The 16,616-nt window shown below is 30.5% G+C and overlaps 1 protein-coding gene across 1 annotated transcript in view; it reads left to right on the top strand.

Moving 5' to 3' along the window:
- The first annotated feature begins 1,430 nt into the window (after positions 1-1,430).
- The window catches only part of LOC131854464 (fatty acyl-CoA reductase wat-like), a 35,846-nt gene continuing 20,660 nt past the window's right edge, over positions 1,431-16,616 (top strand). Inside the window, exon 1 of the mRNA XM_059205581.1 lies at positions 1,431-1,594. The gene's annotated coding sequence lies outside the window, so the exon portion shown is untranslated. The remainder of the gene's footprint in view (positions 1,595-16,616) is intronic.

The following is a 16,616-nucleotide window of genomic DNA, read 5'->3' as shown; positions in this document are numbered from 1 at the left end:
TTTTTTTTATTATTACGACCGATGGTGTTGGTACAATAAACATTAGAGGACGATTATTTTATAGTCTTATAAAAATACAGTGTCTTGACACTTTTATACGAATTAAGAAAACTATAACGAAAATTCTTAAAGTAAATAAAATGTTCATAGCAGAATAAGTTTTAGTAGACGTTGGATTTTATCGTGAATAAGGAAAAGAATTAGCTAAAATATCAATTGTTGTAAGTTCGTCTAACATTAGGCTCGCAATAAAATATATTTTGTATTAATATGTTTATGTATCTTAATATTATTAATATTTATCTCTGTAACATGAGAGGATACCTCCCTGTTTGTTTATTATTACTATAGTGAAAAATATGTTTAAACGGAACAGATTTTGAACAAACTCAATAAGGGCTATATCGACTATAGTTATATGCGTTTTATTTACGTTATGATTCTACAAGGAATTCTAAAGAAATTATTGTAACGTTGACGTAAAATTAATTAACTAATTAACAAGTACATTAAATAGTTTAGGTAGTTAATATAGGTACGTATCTCTTTTATGATGTTTTCATAACAATTAATTACTTATTATTAGTTTTTAATAATCTGTGACATGGTGTCAGGTTGTCCTAAAAAATATGTGATACGTCAGCGTTGGCAATACGTCATAAACATACGTGTACAACCTTAAGACTTTGGCTAATGTGAACAGGTGGAAGCGAAATATTTTCTATCGACTTCAAGAAGTTCGCTGGTATTTTATAGACTGTATATATATTTTTTAAATTAGTTATACTAAAGACACACTTACGCTTACTTTATTTTATATCTTATTTACATAATGTATTTATATTAGGCAATAACATATAACAACTAGAGTACAATTGTACAGTTACCAGAAAAAACTTTTGAAAACTCTCCAACAATATAATGTTGAACATTTTGAAATTATAACTTGATCATTTTAGTATTTTATTAAGTACTTGATGCATTTTGATATGGTAATAATATATTTTTTACATAGATTCACAGACGGGCATATGCTGCCTGCTATTTTTTGTAATTAAACCATTTGATCTTTTTAAATCTATATTAATGAAAAGTGATTATGGTTCTTTAAAAAATAACGAACTATAGCAATATGGAGCTACGATTTAAATGAACCAGTTCTTGCAAATTCTTCTCAACTAAACTATCTAATCTAAAAATACTGGGTCTTATATGGATAGTGATAAAAATATTACATACATAATAGAAAAAAATGTTCTACACTAATTATGACTGTACATTGATCACTGAAACCGTAGAAGGTTTAAGTGTTACTATAAAGCACCCGCTCTCGCTACAGCTTCCGCTATCGCTTATCCACTATGCCAATTAAGACTGGAGCATACGGTCCGTGCAATTACGAAAGAATCGCACACTCTCCATGGACAGTCTTCGCCGCGCTCCCTTTTACTGTTGACGCGTGAAATTTTATTATAACTTATAAAATAATAATTTCAATATTAATAATTATACATATCATAATTTATTCGTTCAGTGCATCACTTAAGTTTAATTTGTGTTATTTTTTTTCTGCAGAGGGTATTTTTAAATTTCGGTAAGTTTTTCTTATAATTATTTAAATATTATATTTTTATTTAATTGTCATTTAATTGTAAATCATATTTTTATGCTACTTGAGTAAATATATAATATAACTACATAGGTATAAAATAATTTTACACCAGAAATTAATCATCTCACATTTAACAAAACTGTAAACTAACAGTATATTCGAAAAAAAATGTAGATATTGTATTAATTTTATCAAGCTAATAAATAATAGAAATAGTTCTTAAATTTTTTGACTCTCAGGTTATGCACTAGGGCAAGCTAATCTCATAAACTGCTAAACCGATTTGAATGCTGGGCTCACTGATGTATTTTAGCAATAATCTCGTTTTTTTTTGCAATATTTAGTAATAATTTAAGATCATTAGGTTGACAGAAAAAAAATAGTAAATCTATTGTTATTCCAAATACTCACGACAAGCAGTGAGTATAGCTGAATTTTGAAAAAAAATCGAGAATATTCCAAACGTATTAAATAAATTCATGTAATACAATATTTCAATTAGTGTCAGACATAGAAACGTCATTAGCTAGTTCAGTAAAATATTTACTTACCTACATCTGATCAATTCTCCTCGATCGACCCACTGTTCCATTTTAACAGGGATCGAAAATACGATATTCTGTCTGAGATTTGATCATCCTATCAGTTCCCTTAGGTTAGAGTCGTATACGTCATAGGCCTTCAGACGATCCGTAAACCTTCCGCGTGTTTCGAGTGCCCTTTGCACTCTCCCGATTTTCGTCCAATGAAGCTGTAAAAGTCAACAACATTATGATACTTTAAACCCCGATTAACATTCAACAATCTTCATTGTATATATATTATACTTTCTTGCACTTGTTATTAATTAATAAATAAAGATAATTATACGAAAATGTGAGTAAGAGTGAGCTTATCTGCAAGAGATCTCTTCCAACCAACCTAACGCTGAAATAAGTGGTAGTTAGCAGGCAACGATAGTGCTTGAGTTTTAGTAATAACAATATTCTAATGTTTACTTTAAAAAAAGTAAAGATGTACATACACTTAATAAAATATATAAATAACAAGAAAACATTAATACAAGATAACTGTATAGTTTTATACTACAGTTACTGTCCGCGTAAAAATAACAAAATCTTACATGACGGTAACACCATTTAAAAATAATAATTCAAGATAAATAAACATACTAATTTACTAGTAATAATGAGACTATTCCGTATTTTATTGAATACATCATTCACTCGCTAAATTTGACACGTATACGACTATTTCTTGTTCCAATAATACACCGATCTCAAAAGGAAGAAGTTCTCGTTTCAATCGCATTTTTACAGTTTACTAATAATAATAGTGCAGGATAAGTCACACAGTACCATTTAATTTGAAGCTAGAGCTTGTATATATACTATACGGTAAATGTATTTGTAGAAATATTTTAATTGTAAATACAAACATATAGAAAATACTAGATTAATACACCACCAATACCAATACCAATACCATAGTATTCACCAATTGTTTGTATCATGCGGGAATCAAACTCGAGATCATCGGAAATACAGCGTTGTGTTAAACTGTTAGACTAATAAGGCTGTATATATTTATTTTGTAATCCTATTGATTAGTTTTGACTCTAGGTTCCACTATCTTCGTTGTAATTTTTTTGCACGAAATTTCTTTTTATTTAATGTACAAATCTTTCATTAACCACCTATCGGTTATGGGTGTATTACATGAAAATATAAGTTTAAATCGAGGTCCACAACAATACTCAGTTTCAACTTGTTTTAAACTATAATTCTTAATAACAGAATTTCGTAATACAGCTCCCCGTGCTTCGTGCTTCCGCTGGTGTAATAAATACGTGATATTAGTTTATAGGAAATAAATATAAACATTCGAATGTGTGATAAAGCTGCATTTTCGCAATTTCATTAATTAACATACGTGAACTGATATTATATAAAGTATTTGGCAATATTTCTTATGACATAGACTCAGACGTGATCGAAAATATTATAATATCTATGCTTCTCTAGTGCACTTTCAAAATCATAGCCTGTATCTGAGCAATAAATAGTTTTAGTGGCATTTATATATCATCTTTATTATTCTTTCCATATGCATAACAAAAATAATAACGGATTGGTAAAAATAGTTCTATACTCATACAACTAATGTGAGGCACCTATAGGTTTCAAAAGAATTTAGTTGTTTTCCAACATGCGACTGTTCCTTCTGGTAACATTCGTCACAAATTCATGGTTAATTTTCACGATGGGCCAACTGACCTGACTTCATGCTCATCTTAACATTCTCCACTGGTCCCGCCAGCGTAAACTGTTAGCGCAGGAAAGTGCATCATCCATTAAAAAAAACTATCTGCCACTTACCTGCATGTAGTCGACTTTGTACGAAGTCTACCTCTGATTGAAACTCTGGCATTCTATATGTTATATTTTTCATTGATAATAAAGAATATAACATGTAGTTTTATTTGTTACAGTATATACTTCAATAAAATCAATGATTTTTTTTATAGTTTATACCATTTATTATAGTTATAGCCCGTAGAAATGTCTTCACCATTGAAACCGATTTTCCGGAAAAAGTTCATTCGTTACCACAGATAAGAGAATATTATATTATTCGTTACCGATATTTCGGCGTTGCATGCGCCGTGACCACACCGTTGTGTTTTTTAAGCTCTATAGATAGCTGTCATGCGCCAGTACACAATTATACTTTTCATTTTTTTCCACATGTAAACTACAGTTTATTTTTCTGACGTAAACCATGGGTAATTGAAATTACAAGGTATGAATATATTGAAATTACACTTATTTATACTTCGTTACGTCTATGGTTTCGTAAAAATTAGAATAGAATCTATAATTATTTAATTATTCGGCTCATTTTTACGGTCCTACTATAAATATGTTTATTGTCGCGTCTTTATTTAGATTTGTTTCTTTTATATTTATGTGGTGTCAATGCGTCCTTGAAATTACATTATCATGGAAATTTTTTATTGATATAATATATCTTTTATATCAATAAAACATTTCAATTCTATTATGATATAATGATCTAATTATTATATATAAACTATAATTAAGTAGAATAAGTAGTATTTCAGATTAAATAAATGGATTAATCCAAACTTATTGAACATGAGTCGTTAGATGATTATGAAATTAGTTTCAATTATTGAAATTAACTTGAATTTAGTGCACGTTTAATTGAATAACTAGGAATATTGCGAGGATTATTATATTATATTTATTATGACGATGGAATCTTCACTGTCTACTCACGAGTTGAACATGGAATTTGCAATTAAGTAATTATTAAGTAAATATCTATCTATCTAATTGTGTGCCATCCGGAGACCCTATCCTTGATTGTTAAAGAGAAAAGATCGTAATCAGATTTTGATGATGGCATCAGAAGGTTAATGCCTAAAAGATTTTAATTATAATTTAATTTCCTTTGAACTTGCATATTTGCACCTGACCTTGGAGTTGCAGTTCATAGGCTTTGCCCTGTGCCAAACTGTAATAAAGGTCGATCAATCAAAGCTGTGTCTTTTGTTCTCAATAGGTACTTACTTGCAAATAATCTGACTGCTCAACTGATTAAAAATAGTAACCTTCACCTATAAACATAAACAATATCAAGTATTTCACGCTGTTTACTATACTTGCCATAATACCTTGAGACATTCATGAACAGATATATAGATAGAATATACATTATTCGTATTATATAACTGAAATAATTAGCAAGTGATATAATTTTAACAAACGTACTTGTATGAACACAATAGAGCGGCCTTATTGCCGAAAGCAATCTATAATTGTAAAGAGATTGATTGATTAATCTATCAACGGTTAGACGATTTGACTAGCGTTAGAAACTTGTAGGCTATAATATAAATAGGTATCCGATAGACAGCAACTATGTCGATATAATCAACAAAAATAAAAATCCACGGGCACGGAACAGAATGGGTTCATTGCATATTACACTGCGGTGAATAGCTTGCCTGTTTTAGGTTCAGTTAAGCAGTTAGGTAACGGGAATTAATATAATAGTGATAACGTAATCATCTCACGCCCATAGCTCATGCATTGCCATTCGGGACAACTAAGACATCTTCCCTCGTGGCTTATTATTTCATTGCCTTATTTCATTAATCAACCGAAACGTATGCAGCTGAAATAGGGGAGACAGAGGTGTAGACAGATAATTTTGTATTTTTCTAGGCTGGAGGGAACTATAGAACACTTACTGCTTTAAGAACCACATAAGTACCAACCTTCGAGGCGTCATTATCGAAGTCACGAGGTCGCATAAGCATTGTACTGCGAAAATAACAATATTACTCCAATTTTTAATCTCAAAATGACCTGATTAGTTTTATAGATATTAACATAATATAGCTTATGTTACTCAGAAATAATATATCTTTGATATTTTTTTAGTTTATTTATTACAAACCTACAGATAATCGCACCTTTTCTCTACATATATAATAGTATGAATTTAATGGGAGATTTAATTTCACCCGACACACATTATGGTACATTGTGGTACATTTATAATATCCTAATCAGACATTATAAATGTATCATAATGTAAATCTAACCTTATTGTGAAACCGGATAAGTCAAAACCAAAAATCGCAAAAACGTAGTTGACACAAGTTGTTAGTTATGTATTCATATAGGTATAGTGTAAATTTAGTGAGGTAATCTAGTCATTATTAGCACTTAGTGGAATTTCGATTACACCTTCATATATGAGAATAGTTGTTGGTATTTAATATAGGATTACCAGAGGTATACTCTGTACTAAGTCGTCTGAGGGTTATCTCTGTCTAAACATTTTTTTGTACCACTCTAATGCTGTTGGCTGCAGCTGACCTTTACAGCTTCGGTACGGGGCGAGTGCAGATGGTTTTTCAAACCCGCAAAAGGATTTACAGAGCGGCCAATTCCTGCCTGACAAATAGACGACTTTAATCTGAGAGCACAGCTAGAGGTTTGAAACACGGCTTTAGGCCGTAGTAATTTCGATACCCGTTTGAATTGGATGGGAGATCGTCAATTTTAGGCCAACAGCTTTATTTATAAAATTTGTTTCGGTTGTAGGGTGAAGTATGAGAATGAAGTTACAGGTTACAGGTTACCGGGCTATAGAAAATTTACGGGGACTTCACAAGAAAATTCAATATAACAAAAATGACTGTGGTGTTTATGTCCGTCTGAAAAAGAGATATCCCGTTTTTGAAGTGTTCGTGAGATATTTCTTCTATCTAGATCCTTTTTTGGTTTTTGACCACCTAGGCTATGCCAAAATTAACCGGTTATAAAAAATTATTTTTAAGGTCCTAAAATAATTGAAACTAATCGTGATAATTTGCTGTATACTATACTAATTACTGACGTCATCGACTTAGTAGCGAATTACGTATCTCAACTGGGTGCAAATTGTACTTAATAATAGATATTACGTACTAATATGCATTTTATAAAATCTATAGGACCCTATAAAATTTCTTGCGTTTGCGTTAATTACCTTTTTTTTCGTTCTCCCGACTTTTCATGAATTTAATTGCGGAATAGATATTACGATTGTAAAGTTAAAACTACATATAGACGTACTTACAGACATATTGTATTGTATTCACGTATGACGTTCAAATAATTATTGTATTCCGATTCCAAAATAGTGTTTTTAAAGTTGGACTAAAATTTATTTTGTACCATCAACACAAGTAAAGCAGACACAATAATGTTGTCTGTATGTAGGTACGCTAATAATTACATTATATATATATATATGTTACATTGTGAACTCGACGAGTGTTTTGAGAATGAGCATTATTAGTAAGACAATGCAATTCTAACTTGAAGTTTCACAGATTTCTGATAACCTCTGTTATCTGATAAACTTTGCACATTATTTTTCTATTTGGTGTTTCTAAAGCCTAAGAATTAAGTAGTCTATTACAGGAGTGGCTTACGACTAAATTTGGTATTACCAATGACCATATGTCTTTTTTTATGTTGTATTACATTATGATCTTTCAATACAGCGGTTGCGCTATCGGTGTACGCTCGCTAGTATTAGGAGTGAAACACTATTTATTAATTTTAATACATATTCTCTAATTTGTCTGGGACCGACAGCTAGCAGCGCAATTATATTTTGTTAATATATCTAACTGTAATACTAACCACCCGTTGTGTTCATTTCCGAGCGTTCACTCAGATTGTCAATGTCATCACAACCACAACATATTGTTAATGTAAAAGTGTATTTGCTTGTTTACTCACTAACAACTTGAATCATTATGACATTTTGCATTCGGGATGGAGAAGGATACTGATTATTTTTTATAACGGACAATTGTAGTCTCACGGTCGAAGTCGTGAGCAAAGGCTAGTATATATAGATTATTCGATGAAGACGGAAAATATTTTTAAATTAATTGATTGTATTCACATTATGATGATAATCCTGATATGACTCTGCTACATGCATGTTTAATCATTTCTCTGCATCCTAAGTTTATTGGATATGACTGCCCATTATTGCCTGGGTGCCTTGGTCATAGTTACGACTTGTACATTATGTATAATACATATAAATTAATCTTTTTATAAGTTCTAAGTTTTGTTATGGTTTGCTAAGACATAGTGCATTCGCCTGCGCTATAGATATACGATGGAAGGGCACCATTAGGGGATGATTCAATCCGCATAAAGTGAAGTCAGTTGAGTGTATCCTACTATTCTGATAAATTTATTAGGACTAAACTGCGATGGCTTACAGAAAGGATGCCTCTTAGTTCATCTCGTAAGGTATATTGGTAGCAGGGAGCTAATTTCGTAATAGGAACTCCATTACAACAATTCCTTTGGCACCGTTATACCTACGACTAACAATGTAGCCGATGATGACGAGTAAATAATAAACTTTATGTATGTTATTTGTAATTAAGCCTATATGTTTGTACTAGGATACAAATAAAATTATTATATATATATATATATATATATATATATATATATATATATATATCTGTGTTATCTATCTAGCAATATATCTTTATTGAAAGCCACCCTCGTAGATTACGAACATTCTGGATATATGTACGAATATTGTGACGCCAATCACACCTCTCATAAGGACACTCAATGCGCAAATAATATTTGTAAATAATTGTCTATTCACAGATTTATATCGCACTTACTCATTTTAATTTACAAAGTAGTATATTAACTATATTTAGATAGTATTACTTCTTACTAATATTATAAACGCGAAGGTTTCTGGGAAAGAGTATGGATGGATAGATGTTTGTTACTCTTTGACGCAAAAAACGGATTTTGATGAACATTTGCAATAATACAACATCTTTTTTTCATAACCTTCAATGATAAGGGAGACCCACCCACAAATTTTTTTTAACAGACATTTATTTATTAATCGATGTTAAAAATACAACCCTAAATTTTTACCCTTATACCATTAACCCCTAATTTTTAATTTATATAGCAAACTCACGTTTGCGAGTCATGGTCAGCCAGTAATATTTAAAAATTACAATTGTTGCCTGCTGCATGGAAGAAATATCTAAACGTGTGAAACGTTAATGATTACGTTTTAAAAAATCACAAATAGTATAACACTGAGTTATATATATTCAAGTCCAATATTCCAATTCAACTAATCTTTTAAGTGGTAGATACTGTTGTGACAAATTTCATAAAGAGCCGTTCAGCTATTAGTCGTGAAAATATAACGAACACACCGTCAAGCATACAAACTTTCGCATTTTTATATTTATATGAAAGTATGGATACTCTAACCATATGAAGATTTAAAGTTTCGAGTACGATTGTTGCATTGTTTTACTATCTACTAACATTCCTTTCATAAACCTAATTAGACCGCAGATTACATAATGGATATTACGTACGTAGGTTTGACATGGAAGACATTAATAAAATTTGTTTCGGGTATCCGGTTAGGTATTTTCCATTACATAGAATTTTTTTTAATGGCAAGTTGAGCACATTTACGGTTTAAGTATTTTTCCCTAAACAAAGGCGATACAAAATAATGACAAATCTTCGTAGGTAGTCTATGATATACAAGTGGATTTAGTATACGTAAATCCTCTCAAAAGTCAAATAGTGTTTAATGTTTGAGAGGATTTATGTATATAAATCTTCTTTCTATTGTTTTCAGTTGTTTCAGAGATAATTTATATATTATACTAACCCGGCAGACATTGTCCTATCATAACTATGAATATTTAATTCGCATTTGTATCATCATTAAATACATAGTAAAATAAAGTCGCTGTCGCTGTCTGTCTTTATGTATGCTTAAATCTTTAAAACTACGCAAAGGATTTTGAAGCGGTTTTTTTTAATAGATAGAGTGATTCTAGAGGAAGGTTTATATATATAATACATATACACCCGTGCGAAGCCGGGGTAAATCGCTAGTAATTCATAAAAAAGAATCCACGCAACTTTCCTAATTTGGTTTTCATAAGAACCTTATAATAATAAACACAACAAAAAACCAGTTAGCGAAAGTAACAAAGGAAATAGGTATTCATTATATATATACCTACGTGTTTTTGTCTCAATAGTTCTAATTTCAACGTATGTAAAAAATAGTTTTTATTTAGGTTAGGACAAATAACATATGACTCAAATTTAATACACGATATCCGAAATCACTTGTCTGATTTCGGATATCGTGACCATTTAATACTATAACAGCAGACCGTCAATTCTTTTTAATTTTCAGTACATTTTTGTATTACATATTAAAAAGTATGGGATCGACCTTTTCACTAATAAATTGCAATTTTATCAACCCTGACCTTTAAGAAGACTATAATTATATTTTGCTGTTGACCTTTGTACTTATTCCTTACTGTATTGTACTTGTAGGTACAAGTGAGTAGTGATTATCCAATTATTTTTTCGAATATGTTTCTTATTGCATGCACTTTACAATCCAGATTCCAGATAAGTATTTGGACACTACTTTTTAATGTAAATCGAATAACCAGGTACATGACGACCACCTGATGGTAATTTATCCATCGCTTGTATACAAAAACAGCAGTCATGTGACATTTCATACATGAAATGAAAAATTACAGAGAAATTAGTGAAATTACAGGGTACATAATTTCACTAATTTCCCTGTAATTTTTTTTTATTTAATTGTAATTAAAATAGTCTTCACTCTATGCTAAAGGCATGGGGAATATAGAGCATTTATTGTGGAGATAAAATTGGTTCAGCGGGCGCACTATGTAAAATCTTCATCGATTTCGCTCGCTACACACGACGCGGTCTAGGAAACTATCCAGAGCTCTCTCAACCGCCTATTGCCGCTGATTTAAGAGTCGTGTGTAGACCATCTTAGAGAAGTTATTATTGTTACACGTGTACTTGTTTGCACAAGTCTATGTATAGATAGTTATATTCCTGCTGTACCTATAGACATGTGGTTTGCACGTCAGCTGTATTAGTAAATGCGTCTGATCATTTATTTAGCATGCAGTGCACGGCGTATTACTCATAATGTATAACGAAAGCAGATCAGATACTATGTAGTCCTTGTATATGTTCTATATGTGCATATTATATTTTATTTATTCATTTTACGTAATTGAAATTGCAAGCAAGCTGATGGTAACTATGGTGTACTATGGATATCGCATTTGTGACACCACTCATGCGTTGCCATTCCAGAAGACTTATTTCATGCTTATTATCCTACAATCTTACTACTTAAAATACCCTGCGGCTGAAATAGCGGTCTAGCACTAGGCAAAGTGTTTTAGTGTAAAGCCTTACTTCCGATGGTTGAACGTTCGATTCTTCCACAATACAAACATTTAGACAATTTGACATTTATTTATTAACGTAGATTAACATTTAAATTTATATATAAATTTACTACATTAAATTTTTTTTTTCTATTATCCTACTGATAATCCTCATCAATATGATTGTTTGTATTCATATGTCTATTTGTAAAAACGAACGAACGAAGTAACTGAGAGAAATACTTAGGTATATAATACCTAAGTATTTTTCGAAGTAGAAGAATATAGTCATTGTCGAAAAAAACTTCGTACTGACTACACTATGAACTTTCTTTTATTTCCATCTTTAGAATAAATACATTATTAGTATACTTAATCTTGACTGTACTCCACTCTCTACGTAACTAGTGGTTAAATTTCAATACCTTTTCAAAGTTGTCTTCAACTTGTCTGTTTATTTTACGCTATTTAGTAACTCACTTCATCTAGAAGTATATTCTTAAATCAACTGTATGTGTATCTACAGTTAGACAGACGATATCCTCCTCAATTGTAAACTAATTTTGAAGATTTTTTTGCAAACGTTTCCTTCGATGCGAAAGAGATTTGTGTCTATACATACATATATGAATATTTATTTCAATTGATAAAGCCCAAATTCCGGATGTGATAATTGTTTTATTCGCTTTCAATTCCAACCTTAATTTTATAATAACCTTATATTTAGTTTGTTCAATAGAAAATGTTTAATTTTCTCATTAATATTTCTATCATTGAAATTGACATGTTCCTTGGTAATTAGACGTAGTTATACAAAAAAAATCAGTTTATATAATTAATCACTTTTGTTTTATATTACCATATATAGCTATGTAGGTACATAGGTGGTATAGTCATTAACATAGTAGCTCTCCTAATGGTGGCAGATTCTAAATTAGCACAATAGAAATATATTCATTAATATAGAACTGTTTCAATTGGTCTAAGTGTTTCCTATTAATAATTTATTAATAATAATTTATTTTCCTTCTTTTATGAAAAACTGACACAGTGCCATCTAGTCCCAAGCTAAGCAGAGCTTATGTTATGAATACTGGACAAATAATACAGATACATAAATACATCCTGAATCTGAACCAACCACAATCGATTTAAGTGACCTGACTTAATGCACATCTTCTACTAGCCCCGAGAATATGGGTGCAACATTCCATATCAATTATTTAGAGGTCTATATTATTAGTAAAGGTCATTATCAATGACTTCACGTCATATGTCTTTGACTCTTTCTGATGCCTTTTATTGAAGCGTACATACTTGACATTCAAATTTTAATTTTTGTATCAACACCGCTTACCATTGACTGTGACGTGTTGGTTTATAATGTAAGGTCAATACTATGGGTCAATATCAAACAAACTATTCACGTATTTGACAGTTTCTGACGTCTATCATTGTGATGCAGGGTACTTAACACCGTAGTAAATGTCAATATTTGAACGTTGTTGAATAATACTTTGTTAACGCCATATTATAATTATTACCAAGGATAGCAATAGAATAGTGATGACAGCTACCTTATATAAAAGAACATTGACTTATTAATGTATATAGTTTGTAGGATTAAATTCAATACGATATAAATAATTTTATTGTGAATAATGACCCCCGCAATTTCAGTTGCGTGTACATTTGTAGAGAATATTGACCATATATTGACGATAATGAACGACAAAAATAAATAAATCTTTTATAATTGCAGCTATTTAATTAATTGATTAGAAGTCTCATTCAAAATTAATAAGGAACTCTTAATAATTTTCTCGTTTCCCTTCTAATAAAATCGTGACGAGGCTGATACTGACTGTAGTTGCATGAAATTTTGATAGAGTATATTGTTAAATAAGAGGGACATGATAGAAGAAATTTTAGGAAAATACTCCCCTATTTTCATCAGACAGGCAGTTTTCCTTATAAGAAAAAGGTCCTCAAGTTTTATTGCTACTTCATAGGATTAGGGTACGTCTAAATAATACGCCATACTAATTTCTCTGACATATCCTATTCGATTTTTTTTTGTGATTCCGCTCAAGCATTACAACAATGTAAATTTAGCTAAGAAAAATAAACAATAGAAAAATTTTCGAGTGTCTAATTGACAATTTATAAACATTCACGTATAAGTGTTATATTTGCGTATGATAAATATTAGTTTGCTATATGGAGACTACTAGCTCTGCCTGTGGTTTCATCCGCATGAAATTGAGTTATTATAAGTATAAACTATATTACTGTAAAGTTTCAGAGTTAAGTTGTATCAATCAAATGTTTTTGCGCGAAAGAGTAACAAACATCGATCCATTCATTAATCCATCCATGCTAACAAACTTTGGCGTTAAGTACAATAGTATAGCTATATATGAAAATAACACATACCCTATAAATTTCATGCAGCTTGTATTTAATATACTTGTAGTATTATTTATAATCCTTAAAGTAATCACATATTATTTGCAGTAAAAATTTACAAAATAATTTTCACATCTCTTTATTTTTGTACAAAATGTGTGCGTGACATCATATTATGTGTCTATTCATTACCACTACTCATTATCATCTTTGCATTACCTTGTCTACATATATTATTAAAAATAATTATCACTTCTGCGTGAACTTTCGCAAATTGATGTCACACAAAAAATAAACGTGAAAAATGCGATTTTTAATTATGAGAGCCCTTCGCGAAAGACTTTCCATATCCGCATTCTCTTTTATTAATAAATATTCACAAATTCCCCTGCGAGTATTTTGCGGAGATCGAACCGGAGACCATCGGAAGGTGAACCAATATATAAAACCGCTACGTTCCTAAGGTCGTCATCGGCAATGCAAATGAGACTAGTTAAGAGAGATCATTTTCATTAATTTCATTTATCAGTGTAATCTATAAACACGCTGTGAACCCTTATTTAATAATTATATAACTATATTTTGTCCGAGTGTTCGCGACCTCTAGTAAGAAAACTTGTCTTCCTCAGCGGTTGCGTGTGCGCAGACTGGGTTATTGGGTATCCAGGTCGTGGTCGTCAAGCACAAAACATTTATTATCTTGCGGGGTCCGTAACAAATAAAATACGCCCTTTATTATTACTTAATTTAAAAAAAAAAATATTTATACTGAATCAAAAATAGCTGTAATATATTGTAACTTAAAACCATATCCATCACATTAGCTATCTAACAAAAAAAGAGTAGTAGTAAGTAGAGAATGTCTATATTTCATGAAAAGCCACAGTATCAGAGTAGTGCCCCAGTAGTAGAGTTTAATATAATAGTTTAATGTCGAGTAGTGTTTAATTTGTGGCCTGTTAGTAGATTATTTTTATGTCTATTTTATTCTACCAAACTTGCACTTGCAGAAACTATAATAATTATTTACAAAATTATTGATGCACATATCTTCACATAATATTTAACAATGTCTTTTTTAATGTTTAAATTATATTCCAGCTCAATATTGTTTAATAAGTAATTAATTAACCATTTATTCTCTGTGAACTCCCGTGATATATTTTCGGATAGAGTGGAGTACAATGTTAATGATGTACATTTATTATACAATTTTATAAATGACTTAAAATAACTCGTAGAAAATCTTAAACAGGTAATGAGTGGTAAAGTAAATAAAATATTATACGACTATTCGAAAATATTAAGTTCATTTGAATAAATATATATAATAAATATTATAAATAACATTATATCTGTGATATGCCTATTATAATAAAAAAATAGAGCATCGACTTATTAAGGAACGCTAAAACTAATCTAACGGAACTTTCACTTATGATCTACAACCAAAAAACTATGCTACGATTTACGAGTACCAAGGTCACGTGAGGTAATGATAAAGAAAGAGAAAGCTGTTTAGAGCATGATCCATATTTGATGTTGTGAAGTCTATTGTAATTTAATATTTTTTTGCTACTCCAGATGAGTAGCATATAGAACAACCTAAATATCACGTGTCAGCTTATATTAGAGTGTATAATAAACCCCTGTTTCAGTTAGAATAGTGAACCTGTTTTCGTTAACGGGGTGTATGTGTATATAGTAAATTATGAAGGGAACATAGAGTGCATTAAGCGATCCAATATTTAATACCACATAGTTAGATAGCAAAATAATTGCCAGTTCACTGACCGACTGTACATAGCAATGAAAAAAATGGATATAAATTTATCTTCTTTGTTGCATCATAATCATATTATGTAATATTGAATTCTGTTCTTATATGAAGTATTAAAATGAATTGAGCAACTAATCAATGAAATTTAGAAAATTACTCCAGATCCAGAACCAATTAGGGAAAAATATCCCAAGAAAAGATTAGCCAACTGTATTTAATTTTGAATCGTACCCTTTGACTCTGATTTCATGATTAAACAGCTTGACTATAATATAAAGTAAATTTAAACAATATTAGTTTCAAAAGAACAACTATTCATGTCTAGTTTTCTAGGCTGAATCTGTAATATGGTAGTAGAATAAATGTCTACGAAAAACTAATGCTTATTTTAAAATTATTTAATTAATTATTATCTTCAATTTTGTCCTGAAACTGCTCAAAACTGAGTGTTTGGTGGGTCATTAGTGGTTGCACTATAGATATATAGACGTTATAAAGATAATAGATATTGCGAGATATTAAGAGCGCATATATTGTTGTAATCAGTCACGTAATACTTAATTTGTCTTCCGCGTACAAGTAGGGCTGCGTCCACCGGCCATATTGTTGTATGGCATGGCACAGTTTCATCGAGTGTTCGTATGAGATACCTATAGTTTTGTTTACGTTTCATGTTTTTCTCATTGTCTGTTCCATAACAATATTTATTCTGGTAAGACAAAACAACATGTAGTTTCTTTTATACGGATGGAATACGTTTAGGATACGAAAATATCGAGAATCTAAATTTGTAATAAAAATGTTGTTCCAAAAAATTTGACTTTAATAAACGAAAATTATTTCTGGTATTATACTAAACCAATGGAAATTGCGCCGGGATCTCTTTATTTCGAATTTCTAAATACTTAAATGGGATCATCAATGTTTCTACCATATACAAGTCATATGTAATCAAA

The sequence above is a fragment of the Achroia grisella genome, unplaced genomic scaffold, assembly GCF_030625045.1.
Source record: "Achroia grisella isolate CSIRO2021 unplaced genomic scaffold, CSIRO_AGI_Agris_v1 utg1186, whole genome shotgun sequence".
In the NCBI taxonomy this organism is placed as follows: Eukaryota; Metazoa; Arthropoda; class Insecta; order Lepidoptera; family Pyralidae; genus Achroia; species Achroia grisella.
This window is presented reverse-complemented; position numbering and strand designations above follow the sequence as displayed.